General features: G+C 49.4%; 1 protein-coding gene across 2 annotated transcripts in view; it reads right to left on the bottom strand.

Annotated features, from left to right (window-relative positions):
- LOC144951377 (histone deacetylase 4-like) overlaps positions 1-14,821 on the bottom strand; it is a 262,255-nt gene that overhangs the window by 222,736 nt on the left and 24,698 nt on the right. The gene's annotated exons all lie outside the window — the stretch shown is intronic.

Raw genomic sequence — 14,821 nt, 5'->3', positions numbered from 1 at the left:
ACGTATATACATAAGCACAGCAGTGACATGGCCTAGCAGGAGTGTGTTTGCCTCTTGCTGCAGAGGTTCACGGTTCGATTCCATTGGCCACCCTGGTTAATATTGGGGGGGTGTAATAACTGTAACACGACTAAGACTACTACGTGCCGTCTGTTTTACAGTGGAGATTAAAAATCCCGTGACGTCATTCGCAAGAGTAGGCCAATGCGTGTGACGGCACCAAATGTTGCCAAATAAAAACAAAAGTACCGGCAGATTATTCAATTGGAATGATACGCAGAGATCATCGCCCACTCTCGCGAAAAAAAAAAAACCACAAGACCTTCGTGAAAGAGATCTAGACGCGAGACTCGGTGACGCTTTCCTGGACAAATGAGCGGGAATAATAAAATTGGCACAGCTCAACTCAGACACGCCACCCCATGTGTCATCGCCTGCAGCGTGTGACTGACCGATGGCGACTTCAACCGTGTTACCGACGGGTTAGAGGAACACAACTTGCTTTTTTACAATACGGCCCCTGAAATAGCTTAAACGAGGTCAACTAACTTCATTATTATTCGTTATCTAAGGAATGGCGTGCTAATTTACAACATCTAATTAGCAAGATTGAATGTCAATTGTCAAATTTCGTGACACGCACACGTGCAATTGGGATTGGTGCATTTTTTTGCGCATTTTGGATCAACGTCACACACCTTCCCTTGCTAAAACTTTACAGCTAACAGAAATTAACTCTGCATCGTTTTACTCAACCGGGTTTAGGATACCCCGTGAGATTCGTTACCTCTAACCCGTGAGCGCGACATCTGGGTCATTATAACCATTCAAACAAAATAACCAAATCGCCCCCCCACTCCCCGCTACAATCCAGTTTTTGAGGCATTTAATACAATTTGGGATTACGAGTGATGACCGGCAAGACATTGACTGGGCGTGGGAAGGTTGGGCAGCGTTTAACGACACTGCGGATGAGCGCAGGGCGGTTTTAAAGGGGCGTTCCGGAAGGCCCCTGCATAGGGATCTTCGGGTAAAACGTCTTGCGGTAAATTACCGAGCGGAAATTCAACCGAGGACGCGCTCGAGAGAGAGAAATAGAGAGAGAAAAAAAGAGAGAATCTCGATTTAAAGCTTTCGTGACTGCAGGGATTCATCTTCTTGGTTCTTTCGGTAAAGTCACGTAGAAGGGAAGTAATAAAATAATAAAAATAAAACATAACAAAATAATTCTCACGACGTTTCGAGAGAGAATCGGCCGCGTGGCGATAGCCGGCCGCGTGACTCCAGCACTTCCGGCACCAGGCGCGCGATGGCCTTCAATATTCTGACCGTGGGTCGCCCAACACTGCGTCCCAAAAGGCCCCACCAGAATTTTCGTAAAGCGGGCCAGCAACAAACCGCACTTCCTCACAGTTGTCAGAACGTCGAGAACCCTGCGCGGTGCCGTCCGTGCCAGGCGCGGATCGGCCCCCAAAGGGGAAGCCGAAGCGAAACGAGTTCCGTGCTTTTGGGAGGGGGGCGACGGCGGCGCGGAGAAGAGAGCGCGGGGAACCCGGCACCACAGTGTCAACAGCGCGGCACGCAGACCACACTCGTGAGCACGCACACGCCCACCGTGCATCGTGCAAGGATCGCGAGGGGCTTTGAACACACAACGCGGGGGAACCCTCGGTGTAGAACTGCGGGAAGCGTTGAGTTGCAATTTAACGGGGAGTTGGGGGGGGTGGGGTGGTGACTGTTTACGTGCGTGTAGGACTTGGTTACGTTGAGAGAGACGGCAAGAGGAACACGCAGATTAGAGGACACACACAAGCTGAAGGAACGATCCAAACTGCGGATGAAGCAAGCGCGGGCTGGGGCAGGACAGACCATGGCTAAAAGGGAAGATGACCGGTGGTCAAGAATAGTAGCGGAGTGGTGGCCAAGGAATGAAACGTGTCCGGGAGTTCGTCCACTCGGGAGACGGAGCGAAGCCGTACGGCTCGTGTGTCAAGGCGCTGGGTGGGATTGTTGCATCACAGGATCGTGAGACATGCAAGAAGCTCGTGGAGGCCTTCATCTAGGAGTAGATTGACCGTGGCTGATGATGTACAGTCTGCACTACGATAACGCCGCGTGTTGCTTTCATAACGCGAATTGGATATAAACGCGATGATGAATGTATTGGGGAGCACATTTTTTTACAATGTGGATGCGAATTGGATACAACGTCGCAGCGTGAGAAGGAATAAGCACTTGTCCGGCTGCCTCGGCGGAGCATTGCACGAGGCGGGATGCTGCTGGATGCTTCTCGATGCCTCAGACTTTGTTCAGTCTGCGTATATATCTCACGTATTATCGCGGACTGTGCTTCACCTCTATATTACACGTGATTTATTATAACGTAATTTCTAAATAACGCGGTGTCCTTCAGGAACGCAACTATTGCCGCGTGATAGGAGAACAAAATGTATCGATTCATTGTAACGTTTTGATGGTTCAATTAAAAACGGATTGAGAAAGGAAACTTATGGGTCGTCCCGTCCTCTCGATGGGATCTTGCTGGAAATGAGCGGTGTTTTCTGTGGCTTTTGTAGTTTGGCCTGTGTGCGTCTGGTGGCGAAGGTTTCCACCCCGGAGTTTCCACACGTGGTCGGTCACACACGTGGTCACACACGTGGTCACGCATGTGGTCACGTACGCAGTCACGCACGTGGTCACACACGTGGTCACGCACGCAGTCACAAAGACAAAGATCCCCTGTACAGTCTGTAACAGAATTTTAGCGAGCACCTATGAAAGCCGGCAGGACACACGCGGGGATCGGTGGTCAACACCACGCTCGGCCGCCTTTGTCTCCCTAGTGGCAATGCTTGTACACATCGTGCTAGGTACTCATTTGAGGCTCAGTCGACCTAGGGGAGGCCCAGGATACCGATTCAGATAATCGTGACTGCTGTTGGCTGTAAGCGGGAATCAAACCCGGGTCGGCGGGTTCGTAGCGCAGTGCACTAACCGCTACGCTATCGCTCGCCGTTCACACACGCGGTCGCACGTGTCCCTGAGAGCCGAGTGCCAACGGCAGCCTCTGCGTCCTGAGCACCACATTACACATTCGCCATCATTATGAAAATTATGACGAAGCTTGTTCACCCATGAAAGCCTCATCGAGCCTCAATTCTTCATTTTTCGGAGGGTCCAGTCAGGTTTGCACAGAAGGGGGCGATGTTGCTGCTGTGTGCGATCCCAATTGAGTAACTTGCAGGTCATGTGAATTATTATTGTCATTTGGGATGTTTAGGCCGATACCAGACACATTGTGTGTGTGTTTTAGCTATGGAAGAAAACCGGCGAATCCAAGATCCAAGTTGATTTTGTTTAACCAGGGTGAACTCAATGGACCCAGGATAAGAGTCTCCATTGGAAGAGTGACCCGGACCACCGGATTGACAAAAGCCCTACTTTGCTGTCAGGCACGAGCGTCTTACCCCTGCGCCAACACTGCCTCCCCCCGAATGAGGATCGATCGCGTGCACGGTACAATTTATATATTCATGTTGCTCGGGTCACACCCACCTCGTCACACGGCGTCACAAAAAGTCAGACCCCCACTCAAAAATGACGTCTCAAAGCTCTGCCCTCCCCCCCCCCCAAAAATAAAACATGCTTCAAATCGCTTTAAGTGTAGTGCGTGTTTAATGTGGCACTGCACTCTGATGTTGTAGGAGAAAACATTAATTAAAAATCTATTTAATTAAATATACGATGCCAAGCCTGGTGGTGCCCATTCAGACGCTGTCTTTCCGACAGACCTGTTCTTCACCTGAGGACGGCTGCTTGCGTTGTGGCCGAAACGTCGTGAGAATTATTTTATTATGTTTTATGTTTATTATTTTATTATTTCCCTTCTACGTGACTTTACCAAAAGAACCAAGAACACGTTTTGAGTGTCAAGGGTTCTCGCCCGATATGAAATAAAGGTTGTGATATTATTATTCTTAATGTATCCCAGAGAGCGGCCCCTCCTATGGACAAGGTAACGTTACACCATTGTTACTTTCTGTATATTTTTGGTTTATTTTATCCACAGAGTCTAGTCTACGGAAAGCTGTACGGATTTCATAATTCTCTCAGCGCCGGGTCGACTAAAGCAGCCAAAACCTTAAGGCAACCACTTCGTAGTCATTAAACGCTGGCGTTGAGGATCGCCGTAATTTCCTCCCCAGGAATAATCAAGTCAGCCAATCGGCGAATACAGTAAATGTTTTGCAAAACGCATACAAGCCAATAACCGTGCCTGGTCTTCATCGAAAACGTTACCGATTTATCTCAACCTGCGTGTTCATTCCGACTCGTTATAACATGAGCCCGTCATCGTCTTGGCCTCTGGCGGGGCAGTCGGAGTCACCGTCGTGCTTGGCAATCGTCGTCCACCCACGCTCATCCGTTGGCTCATGAGAAAAACAATGTTGCCGATTATTTACGACACGGGTTCATTAACGGAGCTCAACACTGCGCGACGCCCTGACCCACGTCGGACCGTCACCACTCTCCAGTCACCAACTCACCCGAGCCTCACCAGTTGACATAATATAGCGAGAGGCCCATTAAGATTCAACTGTACTCTTTGGTTCTTTCGGTAAAGTCACGTAGGTGAATGAAAAAAAAAATAGCCACAGCAAGAAATTTGTCTTGCTGTGGCTATCCTACCTGATGACGAAGGCTTGTGTTGCTTCCGAAACGTCGTGATTTAATTTAGATATTTTCATTTTTTTACCTCACCTACGTAACTTTACCAAAAGAACCAAAGAGTATGGATCCTTGCAGTCACGAAAACTTCAAATCTAGAAAGATTCAACTGCTCTCCCTGCCCTGCTCCCCACGGCACACGCCTATTGTATGTACGTTGAACTTCTTTCGCACCGTACGTAGCCAACCGTGCTAAATCGGAGGTGCCGGGGGAAAGGACAACAAACTAACACACAAAAAGCAGTCCTAATATGGCTTCTTAATATTGGAAAGGTGTGCGTTCCGAACGGCCGCAGAAGCGCATCTGAAAACGTGCAATGCGGTGATCGTCTTTATGTCTAGACCACTATAAAGGCCAGCCACTATTGATTGGTAATTGATCGATGACATTCACCAAGGAAAGTCTCACCGTAGCCTCAAGGCTCTTTTTTTTTCTCTGGAGGGACCTGCTAAGTGTTCATGGGTAGGAGCGATGTTGCTACGTATTTCTCAAATTCAGTAATTTGCGGTTGATTTATTAACCTTGTCAAACTTTGGACCATGATGCACACGCGTCCTTCTTTTCTCGAAGATGGTAATATCACGGAATCTTGAACGTCCACTGGGAAACCGTGGAACCCCTACTACAAGTGGCAAACGCTCTGTAGCAATTCAACACTGGGCTAAAAAAAAAGTTCATGAAACAATTCGTGACAATTAATCAATTTGCTGAGCATGGGGGAGGGAGGGGGGTGGTGCATCGTCAAATCTCCAGTATGTACATTTTTGTTTTCAAAGATGTGAAAAAACGTAACGATTCAAGTTAGTTCACGAGTAACAATGCCAACACGGACTTTTTTTGCTTATCATCTCTCTTGCACTGCTCACCCCCCCCTCTCTTCCGTTTCACTCAGCGCTCGCCGCGCCACTCCGTGGCATTGCTTTTCATTTTTTCCAACATTCTCCGACGCGTTCTTTTATTTCACTTTTTGAAAGCGTCAAAGGGAGGAATTGTTCTGGCTCCGGAGAAGATTTTTGCAGCAACGCACGCACGCCGCCGCCAAATGTGCATTCCTGCGCGGGTCCAGCTTTCCGCGCTCGGGCAACTGGGAAAAATAGTAATCGTGAATAATAACAATATTCGTTCTTTTTCCTTCCTTTCTTCCTTGGGATCGCGTTCAAATTGGACAAACGCAGGAGGGGGGCGGTGTCACCGAAAGGAGATGTCGGTTTAAGGCGAGAGACGCGCTACCAAGTTCCAACCGAGCGGTCACCCGCAATGTGTTCGAAGCCCGCGCGACGCTACACTGCAGCGTTGTTGGCGTGACCTCGAGAGCCTCCTGTTATACTGCTCTCACACAGAGGGGATTTTGTCCGTCGGTGTGAAGCAGAGGTCGCAAACGGGTTTTAATTCCTTACCCGTACCCGTACCCGGCCGCACCAGGGTCGCAAATGGATACCCGGCTGGATACAGGTAGCCGTCCCTACCCGTACCCTACCCGAAATGAGTGACAAACGGCTACTCACCAGTGACTCACGGCCTACCCGTACCCGTACCCGGCCGCACCAGGGTCGCAAACGGGTACCCGTACCCGTAACCGGCCGGGTACGGTAGCCGGGTATCGGGTACCCGGTTGCGACCTCTGGTGTGAAGTCGCGCCCCCCCCAACCCTCACCCCCCTTCCACATCCCCCACCACCACTACTCAAACTGGGGGGCAGGGGGAGGAGAGGACGGGGGGGGGGGCACCTAAACAGTAAGAGGTGGGAACCCTAAAGAAGAAGTGTCCTCAATGGTAAAGACGCAGAGCTGAACGAAGCTCAAACCTAACCAGGAAGGGCTGGGAGAAAGGAGCGGGATCTGCAGAGGTTAAACTCCCCTACCCCCGCCCCCCGCTGATATAAAGTAATAAAATAAAACACATTCCTGCGGAGGGAGCTGGTAGAAACGTTGGGTTGCTCGGTCAATGGCCAGGGTGAACGGCGCCGTGGTGTATTCCGCAAATATGGCCGACTGTGAGGGCGGGCACAAGCCGGCATAAGTAGGTTAAACGTTGAGTTTTATAAGGGCACCACGGGATGACCAGCCCCTCCCCACCCAGCCCCACCCAGCCCCACCCAGCCCCTCCCCACCCAGCCCCTCCCCACCCAGCCCCTCCCCACCCAGCCCCTCCCCACCCAGCCCCTCCCCTCCCATTTTTGGATACACGACGGACGGACGGACACAATAATCCCCTGTGGGCTGGTGGAACCAAGTAATTCCTACCAGTATGAATCGAATACGTGCAGCAGGCAGCAGCATACCTTTAGTGCTGTGCATGAGGCTACAGGCTAATCTCGAAGTATTTCAAATATCCTGTGTGCGCTGTGCACGAATTAGCGCTGTAATGATGCATCGATTCATCGCTTAACGCCGATTTTTACGCTCAGTATACAAGCATTGGGTATCAACGCCACCTAAACTGAACTGTTTTTTTATTTGACCAGGTAAGGCTCCACTGAGCTGTGTACCTCTTTTTCAGAAGCGACGTGGCCATCACGAATGACGGCTCAACGCAGCGGCCTTGCCGTGCAGCATTGACCACAGTTGCGATCCGTACAAATAGCTCAGCCGCCCGCCTGGTAAACTTCCCTCTACTGACACTTTGATTGCTGCGAAAGGCAGTACAACACAAGCAGGTCTGGGTTGTAGCCCTGCCGTTAAAATATTAGTCGCCTTATATTATCATTTATGATAATTCATCTCAAACAACGTATACAGACTTTCATCAATCAAGTGTTAAATAAAGGACTTCCCCCTCATCCTCACACCATGTCAATAATGGGGATTGTTCAACCATACTTCACCACATTGGTCAATGTGCATTGGTTAAAGGGGGGGGAGGGGGGGGGGAGAGGCCCATTACTGGTCCAAGACATCGCTCGCCACTGATGTCAACCGTCGCCGGGTACATGGCACGATGTGCCGAATCACTGCGCCACCCACTCCAACCCCATTACATCATCCCCCCCCCCAGATCGCTGACACGGCCTAGGGCATTCGCCGCTTGCCGCAGAGGTTTCGCGGTTCGAATCCCGTGGCCGACCTGGTCATCCCTGCGAGTGTAATAACCGGAATACCACCACTACTACCACGCGCCGTCCGCTTCACGGTGGATGTTAAAGATACCCCGACGTCGCTCGCAAGAGTAGGCCGTCGTGCACCGGTGTCACGGTGTCCAAATTTTCCGATTCCAAAATTTGACAGCGTAAATTATTCAACCGGGATCAAAGAACCCCCCGTGTAGCCTTAGCAGACTGTTGGGGCAAGTGCTGTCAGCGAGCACCTATAAAGGCCGGAACGGCGCACTTGGGGGTGGGTGGTCAACACCGTGCCCGACCGCCCTTGTCTCCCAAGTGGCAATGTTTACACACCGCACCAGGTACTCATTTGTGGCCGAGTCGACATAGGGGAGGCCCAGGACCATTTCAAATAATCGTCACTGGTGTTGGGGGTGAGCGGGAAGCGAAATCGGGTCTTTGGGTTCATAGCGCAACGCACTAACCGCTGGACTAGCGCTCCCCGCAACTGAGATCACACACATAACAGCAATCATCGCCCCCGACTGGCAGATTAATGCCCCAGGTCACTCTTGAAAATGAGACTCATCCAAGTTCTCGCTTGGTTCTCATCGAGTGATAAGTTAGGAAAAACCCAACTCTGTGCGCTCTGTTTGCCTGGGTGAAAATTGGGCAACGTCTTTGCCCAATCCTGGCCGGCCGGCCGGCCAGCCAGCCGAAAACGTTATTAAATTAATTATTTAAGAATAACAAAATTGACACTTGAAACCTATTCTACCTATTGTGTTGCGATGGTGAGACGCTAACTACCTCGCCAGGTATGCACGAGGTCGTGGGTTTGATCCCGACCCTGAAACCTGCTGCATATTTCGAGTTTGCGGTGTCTCTCTCCCCGTGGTCACGTGGATTTTTCCCTCCACATTTAGAATCAATGTGCATTTAGAGTATTTGGCTGCTATACATTTCCACGTAATAAGCCACTTCGTTGAGCTATCATTTGTGGCCAGGCCGCTTCTGAAAAAGAGCTATACGGCTCAGTGAGCCTAAGCTGGTAAAATAAAATCCATTTTTAGTTTAGTTGTAATTCATTATTACATCTACAATAAGCGACTTGCGATGTATGTACGTACGCATGCACGTTCGTTCACCTACCCGCGCACTCATCGTGCGCGATTAGGACTCTCGTCACAACAACGAAACGCGAGCGAGGTGGACGGCCCGGTTTGTGGGGCCACGGAGTAATTCTAAGAAAGCCATGAATCTGGGGGCCTCGTCTCTATTTGGAGACGTCTGGGCGCGACCCCAAGCAAGCGCCCCCCCCCCTCACCTGACCCACCGCGCCTATTCCCACGTCTCCCGCGTCGAGTGTGGGAAACCGTCGCAATCTGCATTCCTCTCCAACCCTCCCTTGCCGAGTTGCAGTTTTATTTTAAGAAAAAGTCACCAGTGAGTTTCGAATAACTACGGGAAAACATGTAATAAATGCGTTCGTCAATAACGTTTCCATGAAAAGGGGGAAACTAATATTTATATAATAATATATAAATAACTTATAGAAATATATTATGTACGAAACGTTTCAGTCAATGGCCCTTGTACTATCTTTAAGGCCGCGGTGTTATTGATGAGCGTGTCGAATTGTCTTTCATTCATGTTTGTGAGCCACCGCCAGCATGGCATTGTAAAAAAATTGTAAAAAAAAGAATTACGCGACATTTACTTCGTCCATTTATAGTCATTTATCGGCTCTCTTTGCACGTGTGAATGCACGCACCGGTGCAGTCTAAGCTGTGGGACGGGCTCCCCTGCAGACAGCAAGGAATGTTGCGATAGAGGCACCTTCAGCAAGATAGCGATCTCAAGACGATAAAACGTCTCGGTTCGCGCCACCCGCTTTCTAAATTTAACGGTAAAAATTTGCGTGCGGAGGGAGGGGGGGGGCACCTGCCACCGCACCGGCGATTCTATAGCTGTCTGGGTGATAAGTCCTCAGAATTTCCTTCGCAAGATTTACAAAGAAAGGAAGACGCGAAGCCTTCGGCGACGGGCTGTCAGATTCCGTTCCAATCGCCGAGAGTTTCCGTGTCGCGCTTGCCGCTCGAAAGCGGGCGAGCGCGTGTGGGGCACGCAGGGAGCCGCGGTGGCTAGGAGATGTTAACTACCTCGCCTGGTATGCAGGATGTCGTGGGTTCGATCCAGACCCTGACGCCTGCTGTATATTTGGAGTTTGCGTGTCTCTCTCCGTGGTGAGATGTTAGCTACCTCGCCTGGTATACAGGAGGTCGTGGGTTCGATCACGACCCGGACGCCTGCTGTATATTTGGAGTTTGCGTGTCTCTCTCCGTGGTGAGATGTTAACTACCTCGCCTGGTATACAGGAGGTCGTGGGTTCGTTCGCGACCCTGACGCCTGCTGTATTATTGGAGTTTGCGTGTCTCTCTCCGTGGTGAGATGTTAGCTACCTCGCCTGGTATACAGGAGGTCGTGGGTTCGATCACGACCCGGACGCCTGCTGTATTATTGGAGTTTGCGTGTCTCTCTCCGTGGTGAGATGTTAGCTACCTCGCCTGGTATACAGGAGATCGTGGGTTCGATCCCGACCCAAACGCCTGCTGTATATTTGGAGTTTGCGTGTCTCTCTCTCCCCGTGGTCGCGTGGATTTTTCGTCGGGTGCTCCGGTTTTTTACCACCACGTTTAGACTCAAGGTGCGTCTTTGGGGCTGCTGTAAATTTCCACATGATGAGAAGCCACTTCGTTGCTCTATCATTTGTGGCCAGGTCGCTCAGTGGGCTTAGCTGGTAAAATATTTTTTTCTCATTTAATAATCTTGTTGTGAATGTGGATAAGATTTGAGGCCGTGAGGACATTCCAGTGATCGGGTTTAAAATTGACTTTCTTATTCAAAAAGGTGCCGTTTATTTGAACAAATGACGCGAAGAATGATAGGAATTGTAAAAAAACAAGAAACGTATTCATAAGTCGAAAATATGTATCCGAGTCGTACCAAAAAAAAAAAGGGCAGTTTTTTTTTTGTTCAAATGAGCATTAAGACCGCTGCTCATCTCCCGTTCACGGCCCTGAGCCAAGTGGTGGAAATACCACATTCCTATGATGGCAGGGAGTCTATTAGACAACTACTTTAGACTTTCCCACAAAGTTATATCTATTTTATCGACCACCCCCCCCCCCAACCTCCCGGTGTCAGGGATGATCGGACTGAGTCAACAACCCTGCACCAAGATTTGAACTTGCGACATTCCGATTTGCGAGCCGCTCGCTCGACCACCGAGTCATCGGACCGGTTGAAACTGGATGAAAAATGTCCTTTAAAAGTTGTCGTGCAAATGTGTTTCGGGACACGGTCAATAAAAAAAGCAAACTTGACTAAAGAAACTAAAACTATTTTGTATCCTATCAGGTCAGGCCCACTGAGCCATGTAGCCCTTTTTCAGAAGCGACCTAGCCACAAACAATAGTTCAACCAAGTGGCTTATCACGTGGAAGGTTATAATAGCAGCCAAATACTCCGAACATATGATGTCGATTCTAAATGTAGAGGACCTGGAGAAAAATCCACGCGACCACAGGAAGAGAGACACGCAAACTTTACATATACAGACGTCAGGGTCGGGATCGAACCCACGACCGCCTGCATACCAGGCGAGGCAGTTAACATCTCCGAGCCACCGTGGTGCCCCACTGTGGCGAGTAAATAGGTTGTAATCCGAGACAAGCCACAAGCTATTGGAGTGAATCCACTCGTGGCCGAGTCTATCCGGTCACAGCCGGCTCCAAGCAGGGTGCCACCGCTCAACAACATACACCCGCAATGATGCCAGCGGCGGTTGTCAAAGAGGAACACGTAATCAGAATCACCATCTAGGTCTTCTTGGTTCTTTCGGTAAAGTCACGTAGAATGGAAATAATAAAATAATAAAAATAAAACATTAAATAATTCTCACGACGTTTCGGCCACAACGCAAGCAGCCGTCCTCAGGTGGACAGAGTCTGAATGACACGCCCCAGGCTTGGAGCGACTATTTAAGCTGGGATGGAGGGGGGGAAGGGCGCCTTGACAAAATAATTTGCATATCAAGAGGAATTTAGCATATTTATGGGAAATGCAGATATGCGATTAGTACTACTTGTGGAATGCTTATTTCACAAGTAGTACTAATCGCATATCTGCGTTTCCCATAAATATGCTAAATATGCTAAATTCCTCTTGATATGCAAACGCATCAGAACATCATCAGCAGGCCAATACGCACACCTCCTTCATAAATGGAAAGTTAAAGACACAAGCCACAGTACTGCGATTGTGGCAATGAAACCCAAACTAATGACCGTAAAGTAGAACCATAGGAACCCAAAGCGATACAGAGACCCATAAAGATATATCTATATATAGAAAATCGCAAATCTGTCTGTCTGTCTGTGTGTCGCTGGACCATACGCAGTTTCATTGGACGGCGGTTGCCCCTGGCAACGGGTAGCGACGCATTCGCTGCGGGGTGGACGCCATTTTTAATTCCCGTTAAAAATATGCGCACGCATTAACACGCGACTCTGAGGTAAATTCATCAAAGTTTCACGTCCTCTTCACTCCCCCCCCCACCACAATGTGTGCAATTACTATTATAGGGTCGGTAGATTATAAAATTATAGCGATTACACAGTATTATTGTAGCGCGGGGGGGGGGGGGGGGGTAACGGCCCCGGTACCCAGCCTCAGCTGGGTGGGCAATCTAGGCGAAGCCGGAGGCTCTGCACGGTACTAGGCCTCGACACCCCACCACACTATAGGCCGTACATATTACTGCACAGCGGCCGAGGAGATCGTGCCTGGGGGGGGGGGGGGGCAGGGGTAGCAGCCCATCTGTGTATATATGTAAGGTTATTAAGAAATATATTTTTCACCCGGGCAACGCCGGGTACTTATGCTAGTAGATATACGTAGAGACTCGTGTACACAGACACAGAGACACATTAGACACGCCACAATGCTGCGATTGTGGCCACGCAACCCAAACTATGGACCGTATAATAGACCCATAGGGACCCAAAGCGATACATAGAGACCCATAAACACCCATAGAGATATATGGATATACGTAGAGACTCATGTGTACACAGAGATACATTAGATATGCCACAGTGCTACGATTGGACCGTCAAGTAAACCACTGCAGCAAAACGACACGAACAGTGTCTTGAAGCGGCTTCGTGACTAGCAGGCCCCACACATTGGCATCTAGCACCTGAACATATTACAAACGTTCAAGAGTAGAATAGTGAGGTGCGTGGGGTGTGAGGGGAAAGCCAACATGAGGGGGTGGAGCCGTTAAGAGCTGGCTTCCTTATTGTTGGAATTTGCAGACGAAAAAGAAAACAAGCATCCATACTCTTTGGTTCTTTCGGTAAAGTCATGTAGGTAAAAAATAAAAATAGAAATAAAAAATAAATAAAAGTAAAATTAATTCACGACGTTTTGATTGCAACACAAGCAATCATCATCATCAGGTGATGAAAATCACAGCTAGAATTATTTTACTAAAGTGGGAGAAATGCCAGGGCTAAGGAGTTTATATAAGTGTGGACGTCAGGGACTGGGACGTGAGACTGTGCGGGTGAAGGAGGGGGGAAGTGGCCCGGGCTAGAAGCGAGAGGTTGAGGGAGCTGGAGATGCGCAGGGGGGAAGAAAGAGCGAAGCAGTGACGACTGCAGTAAGCCTCAAATTTGCTTTGAGACCAATGTGCGGCGTAAAAATGTGTACGACGAGCACATTTATTCAACGGCGACACAATAATTACAACAATACTCGAATGCCGTTTATTACCCAGGAAGGCCTTGGCTGAAGCCTTGAAGCTCGTTTCCAGGAGGCTGCCGCTACCTTAGGATGTTTGCAGAAATTCCACAAGCGAGAGGTTGGTTTTTTGTGAGGGAGGAAACTAGAGAAGCCGGATACAATTCCACGCACGTAAAAAGTGGGCTTAACACTCAAAACTCCGTACAGATAGATTCAGAAATCCATTGCTGGAATACGATCCTCTCCCCACATTACAAAACAAACGTTCCCATCGAGGCCATTGTCAACTCATCCCCGTCATTCCTCAATGGACGTATATATAACTTATTTCGTACGTAGCCAACCATGCACTCACTCAATGTGAGTGCTACCCAGTGAAGCTGCCACCACTCATTTATTGTTCTATTAGCTCCCTGCCATAGGAATGTGGCTATTCCACCGCTGGTTCGGGACTGCCCAATGCCTGTTTGACCATGAAAAACACTTTGCCTTTCTTTGCCTTGGCCTTAATTGATACGAAATTAAATACAAGCCGAGCGGAGCCATGGCATTTACAAACGAGGGTTACAATATTCTGCCGCAAATCGCTTGACGCGCCGCAAATGTATCTTCTTTGTATTTCCAACAACGGAAGGAAAAAGTGGTAATGAGCGCGACACGCAATACTAAAAAAAGAAAAAATAGTGGCTTCACTTTATTTTATCCAAAAACATGCGCCAGCACGCGTTCATGAGATAGTTTTTTTAGGTTAGATCGGGTAAATTTAAATGTGTCCTTAAACCCACCACTAGCCGACACAGCCAATTAGAAAGGAAAGTCACGTAAACAGAACATGGCAATTCGTTACTAGTGTAGTGACATATAATAAAACTACGGCGCCTAACGCCATCTACCAACAGAGAGAGGAATTGCGTGTGTAGTAGCCCTCTCTGCCAGCAGAGTACAAGATGTCATGGAAGAGGTCTCTAGGGGAGCATGGTTCTAGGGGCTGGCAGAGTAGGGGGCAGTTGAGGACGTAGTAGCCAGACTGGCTGGCAAGGGCACGTGATAGGGCAAGGTGAGGATGTAGGCCAAAGGTGACCGAGGGGACACGTATTGTAGGGCCCAGAACCTTCTAGTGAGTTCAAGAAGGGGGCGTGGCCGAGGGCGGAGCCAGGCAGGGGATACGTGGAAGGTGACCCAGAACCTTCTTGTAGGTTCCAGAAGGGGGCGTGGCAAAGGGCGGAGCCAGGCCACGCTGGAGG

The sequence above is a fragment of the Lampetra fluviatilis genome, chromosome 62, assembly GCF_964198595.1.
Source record: "Lampetra fluviatilis chromosome 62, kcLamFluv1.1, whole genome shotgun sequence".
Lineage (NCBI taxonomy): Eukaryota > Metazoa > Chordata > Hyperoartia > Petromyzontiformes > Petromyzontidae > Lampetra > Lampetra fluviatilis.
The sequence above is the reverse complement of the archived record's forward strand: the minus strand, read 5'-3'. Positions and strand labels throughout refer to the sequence as shown.